This window comes from Pyxicephalus adspersus, chromosome 2, assembly GCF_032062135.1.
Source record: "Pyxicephalus adspersus chromosome 2, UCB_Pads_2.0, whole genome shotgun sequence".
NCBI lineage: Eukaryota > Metazoa > Chordata > Amphibia > Anura > Pyxicephalidae > Pyxicephalus > Pyxicephalus adspersus.
This window is the reverse complement of record NC_092859.1, coordinates 93,114,321-93,121,543: the sequence shown is the minus strand read 5'-3', so window position 1 is coordinate 93,121,543 and position 7,223 is coordinate 93,114,321.

The window sequence follows — 7,223 nt, the reverse complement described above, 5'->3', positions numbered from 1 at the left end:
ATATATATATATATATATATATATATATATATATATATATATGAAGAAAAAAATGCATGAACTGTAGATGCTGAAAATGCTAGATACCCGACTGTCTCTGGCTTTAGTATTTTACTCACCCAAAACTAGCATGTAATAGGAGGAGTCAGTGTTTTGTTAAAATACTTGCTCCTATTTTGGCTCATTGACTGGAGCTCTTGAAGCCACTAAGCCATCATGACATCTAGCCAGCTGGAATTTTCAGTAGATTGGCAATGACAACTCACACATTGCAGTGAAGTGAAATGACTGCAGCACTAAGGAAAAGAACAGTAGCTATTTAAGTGTTTTAATCATGATCACAATCATATTAATACATTAGCTCCATTATAAATAAACCAGTTTTTCAGATGTTCAGCTAATGGTATCTTTCAAGGGGAAACAATGTATATACAATTTAAAATCTAGCCCCCGACAACCAACTTTAGTAGCAAGAACAAACATATCTGAACAAGCAATAGTGGGCTGAAAAGACTGGCAGTTCTATCTCTGAAGCAGATTCTCTTTGTTTGGGGGTAGTACAAAGATTTATCAGCTGCACTGTTAGATTGACTATGCTCAGTTATTTGGTGACAACTAAGAAGTAATTAAATTAAACATTCTTTTTTTATATCAGCTTTAAATCAAAGGTAAAATGAAAAATCACAAGGACATATTAGAAGTCTAAGCTAAGTCAACAAGAAGCCACTCTGCAAAACCATCACGTGCACAAAGCCTGAAACTATTCATGATTGTGTACAAGGATATTGTTATCCGGAAGCACATTAAGATGTGATCAGTAGTCATTCTTCATCAATATCCTATTCCAGCTTTTTATTTATTTAGTTTAATCTTGCTAAAAGAAAACCTTTGAGATAAAAAGACAATGCAAATATTGTCTTTTCTGAATATAAGTTCTCCAGCTCCAATGTTAGTTCAGTGAGTTTAATGGTTTCCATCTCTATTCATTGTTTTACCGTTTTGGCATTCTAGAATGTCTTATGATCCTAGGCGGTTACTGACCATATTGTTGTGACCTAAATCCAGACCTAGTATTTTTGCCTCTTGAAAAATAAAAATTCAAATAAAAATAAAAATTGAAAGTGACAAATAAAAAAATACATGGGGAGAAATAGACACAGAATAGTCTTACATGTTTAAAAAAAATGGTCTCCTGTGTAAAGCCTCCCTTCTGACAGCTAGAAGTGCTTGTCCAATATTGCAAAAAAGTTCTGTTTAGTAGGTGTGATCTCTAATCTGAGAAACTGCAGCTGATATCTCTCCACACACTGTTCTCTTTAAGGCTACGTACACACGCTCCTATATTGACGTTGGAAATCTTTCATAATAGTTTCCAGTGAAAACTACTGAAAGATGAGTGCTGTACACACAGTGCCATTCTGTTTTATGGAGAGGAAGGGGAGAGAACCAGCAATCGGCACCCTGCTGCGCTCTCCTCCCTTCACTTTCATTGCGGCTGTTCATCTTCTGAGCCCAGCAGCTCATATCAGCTGGGAATTATCTAGTGTGTACATAGCCTTATTCAAGTGCATATTATTATTATTACACAGTATTTATATTGCATATTACACAGTATCCAACATATTACACACTTTTGTACAAAGTCATGTCACTAGCTGTCCCTCAAAGGGGCTCACAATCTAATCTCTCTACTATAGTCATATGTCTATAATACACTCTAAAGCTACGTACACACTTCCAATTATTATCGTTGGAAAACGAACGACGAACGTTCATGCACGATATATATGAACGATCGTATAGCACCGATCCTGCACATAGAGTTAACGACACGATCGTTCGTAGATATTGTACACACAATAGATACGATCGTTTGAGCGATAGAGGAACTATGTGCACGACAGGAAAGTGAACGGACGTTCGTTCATCACGCATGCTCTGAACATGGACGATCAACGAACGACCGTACACACGAACGATGTTCAACGATCGTCGTCCAATCCGATCCGTCGGTCCGGTCGTTCGTTTCCAGCGACTTTCCTCGTTCGTCGGCGTCGTTGGTTACTTTTTTACGAACGATTTTTTGCCCAATCGATCGTTCGTCGTTCGATTGGAACGATAAAAATCGGAAGTGTGTACGCACCTTAAGGTGTTGGTTTGGAAGCCAATTAATCTTACTGCATGTTTTTGGAATGTGGGAGGAAACCCACTCAAACACTGGGAGAACCTGCAAACTCCATGAAGATAGCATCCTACCAGAGATTTGAACCTGGGACCCACTGTTGCAAAAGACAGAGTGCTAATAATTTAGCCAACGAGCCACCATGCTGCTCATATATCTGATTCTAATGAGTGGTTAAAATTAGCCTAGTGGTATTTACAAGCAGTTTTAGCATCAGAGGACCAATTTTATCCTTTTTTTGCACTTGGTGGTTGCAGCTTTGCCATGAGTTTTTTAAAACATTATATCCAGGGATGGTTTACCATCCTAACTGAAAAGTCCTTGTAAAGACAGTGTGTCACATCTATGATAATAATGGTGGTATCTACACAAGTGTACTGAAAAACACACTCATAAACCATGTTTTTTCAGAACCGCCAACACATCTGAAAGAAAAAATTCAGGAATGTTTTTTTGCTGAACAATAAAAAGACTTTCTTACTAATTACTACCTAGTGACAGACCTCCCCTGCCAATAATATCTTGCCAGTTTTTGTGAAATCAGCTACAAGATGTACCTAATGACCCCATGACACCATAGCCCATTCTGCCTAACCAGACATATTTTATATTCTAGCTGTGAAACACACTCATGACACCATGGCATAAGACATGGCCGACTATATTTAACATACATATGCCTGCTATACATGCCTTTCTTTTCTTATCTACAGCATGTTTTAGTTATTCAGTCACTACATAACTTACACCTATATAATATATTTTTTTCCTCTATTTATTTACTGTGTAATTGGTAAAAAGAAATAACTTGAGGTTTTGGCACATATTTCTTAGGTATTAGGTGTGACGTACATTTAATATCATGCTTTTTCATTTCATACATCCTGGAAAAGGATGTGGGTTAAGACACCTTTTTTCGATTCTTGTCAGTTTAAACCACTTTTTGGTCAGCTGTGTTCTTCTGTGCAAGTAACCATGAAAAAGAAGAAGGAAAAACAAATAAGGATACAACAAACATGCTATTTCAGTTCAGCAGAATTTAACCAGTTAAGCACTGTAGTTTTTAACATACGCTATAAATTAAGTGGTTTGAGACCTACAGTAAAAAAACAATATAGTTTTTTTGTAAAGCTTGAGTTATGCAGCATACCAGGGTTTTTACCTGTCCAAAAAAGAAGGTAGTGTGGATGTGTTGGAATTAGAACTGACATTTGTCCTCTTGCTTACTGTTGCAAGAGGACAACCTGTTACCTGGTGAGATGGTGACACATTAGATCAGTGTTTATTTCCAATGGGCAGCAATGTAAGAGGCATTCTTCCTACTGACCACTATGCTCTTGTATTGTGAGGTATGTATATAGTTGGAAAGGTTGAGAAACACTGCTTTAAAGGAAAGGTGTTGTACAGAACATGGATTAGAATTTAAATATTTCTAAACTAAGTGATCACAGGAGGCTTTTTAAATTTTTACTCCTCTAAAGTAACATCAGATTGTCTGATCTAATATAATAATATTTTTAGCCTTATGTCCTTCTATAAGCTATAAACACTCAGCAGGATGTAGTTGCCGATTTCCAGGTACAACTTGGAATCTTTTAAAAGGGGTTTGGGGATTTCCTTCCATCAACCCCTTTATTACTTAATTTTTCTAAAATACTGATGAACTCCCTACTGGTGTCCAGCGGACCACTGCGTTTTATCTGTATTGTTATTATCATGCTTTTTTGCTGGATAAATGAATAAAGTTAAGTTGGTTGTACCTAAAATGTGCCTTTCCACTGTCTATTTGAATTTTGAAATATACCTAAAATGTAATGAAAAATGTTGAAAATAAATGTATGGGTATGAGACCAAGATGGCACACTACAATAGATTACCAATATTAGTGTGGCAATAACAAGTTCCCCATTACAGAAAGGGCTCACCATCCCTTTTCTAAAAAAAAAAAAAAAAAAAAAAAAACAAACTTCCCCAATTATAGCTCTTCTAGAGACAACTACACACTGCTCCCCACCTTAGGCTTGTAGCTTTGTGCCATTAATTTAGACATCTCCTTGCAGGACTAAGGACCACCTGCTTAGGTCCCCCTATACTAATATTCCTATGTCCTAGACTGCCTGGACACATCTTTATAACCTTGCACTGATGTCCAGTTGCAGCCTCGGCATGCTAAAAAGCTCTTTTCTCCTTGCCAGACAGTTCCAACAGGGCAGTGTGGTGGCTCAGTCTTGCCTTTGCAGCACTAGGTCCCAGGTTTGAATCCTGGCCAGGGCACTTTCTGCATGCAGTTTGCAGGTTCTTGCCTTGTTTACGTGGGTTTTCTCCCACATCCCAAAATCATGAAGTTAGGTTATTTGGTTTACCCATAAAAAAGAAAAAAAATTGACCTTAGACTACATTAATGACATATGACTATGGTAGGGACATTAGATTGTGACCACCTTTGAGGGACAGTTAGTGTGATGACTATGGACTTTGTACAGCGCTGCATAATATGATGTACCACGCTTCTCATGCTGAAGGCTTCATCCTAAACAGTTATGGCCTCTTCTTGTTTTAATTCAAAACAATGCCCCCCTCCCTGAGCCACTTTCCCCTAACACTGGCAATAAAAATGGCCAATGAAATTTTCCAAACAGAAAAATCTTGCCCCTCATTAACGAAGATGATGGCCACATGTCCCAACCCATTATTTTAATTACCAACTCACACAAAGTTTCCTGGTTTCCAAAACCATTAATTGTATCAACAGGGTAGATTATGTTGTACTAATCAAAGAATGTTAAGTAACATGATTAGGATTTTTAGTTCTATCCCACTGATATTGGGTTGAATAAAGCAAATTTGGTTCAATATTGCTCTCTTTATGAAGGAACTGATAATTGCATGATTGACTCTTACAAAGGAAACATTTACAATATGCAACAATTCAGTGCATTTTTTTGACAATTATATCAAACCCCACAAGGTAACAAAAAGCACTCACTTGGTTCAATGTAATCTTCTTTGCAATAATTGAATTTAGGCATAATTACATGCCTGGACGCAATGACAAAAACAGTGGCAAATCATAAAATGACTGAATCACTGCTCTTTCCTAATATATAAACTAATAATAATGTGTGATTTTTTTTTCTTTTTTTGCTGTTCAAACAAATGCAGCAAGCACCCCACTTGAGCTTTAGAGTATGAGACTGTAAAATCCCAGTGCTCATTTATAAAATGTTGAAATACAAGTTCTACCACTCTGCTTTCTTAAGATTATCATTTTTTTGCAAACTCCCGAGTGTGTTTTATTGCAAATGCAATGGCTTTTCTGATGTGCAATGTAATATTAATAGAAACCACAATTCAGTCAGATAACACCAGTAAATGCTTTTAGGTGTTAACCTCACGTTTGGCTTAAATTATAGATTTAGATGTGCATGTTTCATGTTGTATTTTCCAAATTATGTTAGTTTTGTACACACCTTTTATAACTGAATTGCCATGATTATTTTTCACTTTTGTAGGGGTGGAGTTGGAGTCAGGGCTGGATATGCACTTTTTTTCCTAGGCCAACCACAGTGTGCTACCACCTTGGAAGCAGGCTCTTAATTGTAAAACTTAAAAAAAAAGGATTATACAATTAACAGGGCCTTACAGTATAATTTAGGATGCAGAAGGAAGAAGAGAATACAATATATTAGGGTATAAGCAAAGCCCAACAAACCTCCTGCCCACCCTCCAACCAATCTTGCATGCTTTTAGTATTACTTACCTTGTTTAGATTTAACCACCTAAATCTGTTGTCTAGGTTCCTTTCAGGGCTGGTACAGAACTCCACTGCTGGACAGTCCTTACAAAGTGTATATGCCATGCAGGCAGTGATGTAGACACCTGACAATATTTGTATTATATATGAATATATTATATATAAATGCTGTATACTTATGTCACCTACCAGGGGGAAAATAATGGGTACAGGAACATGCACACATTTTATAAGCCACATCCAGTCCCGTAAGTCTTTACACAGAAATTACCCTTCACCTATAGGCCTATTCAGGTGTGTAACAATCACATGGCAGCTATCTGCAGGAATCATTGTTGAATTTGGGGAAGGGCCTACACATACCCTGCTCCATGCAATTCAATTAATTTTATGTGCATGGGCTACCTTGCAATCAACCTACCTTTCTGAAAATACCCACTCTATCTAATTTGGATAAAGCCAAACTTCAATATTTTATAAGGATGTGAGTTGGGAGAAATCATCCAAAGTTTTTCTGGGGTGCCTACAGATTTCTAGCACCTAATTCAATGTCAAAGACCCAAAGGTTAGGCTTCTTCCACCAATGCCATTGTGCAGAAAGTAATATATATATATATATATATATATATATATATGTATAATACTGAAACTAAGATCTGACAATTGCAGAATCAATTTCTACTGTTTTGGAACATGCCAAAATTTTATGACCGAGATGTAGCATAGCCCTCTTTTACTAAAACAAAAAAAAACAAAAAAAAGAAGAGTACAAATATGATGCTTACTTTTTATTGTCATTTACTTCACAACTGCTCTGAATATACAATTCATTATCCATTATTCAGCAATGCTTTGATAGATGTATTTTGTTCCATGTGTTGCTTGCAAGTTAGGCAGCCAAAAGATGCTGATAAATAATCCATTATCTGACTGCATGAGATTTGAGAACAAAGAAAGCTTCTATAAAGCTCTGAAGATGTGAATACTACAAGACAGCATCATACATTACTAACTGGGCCCAGGCTTTTTCTAGCATTTTCAAATACCGTATTTTTCGGACTATAAGACGCTCCGGCCTATAAGACGCACCCAATTTTAAAGGAGAAAAACCTAGAAAAAAAAGATTCTGAACAAAATACTAAAAAATCAATCTGTGTCAATGTATCGCCTTCTAATCACTCTGACACAGAGTGATCAGAAGGGGATACATTGACACAGAGTGATTAGAAGGGGATACATTGACACAATGTATCCCCTTCTGATCACCCTGTGCCAAAAAATCATACT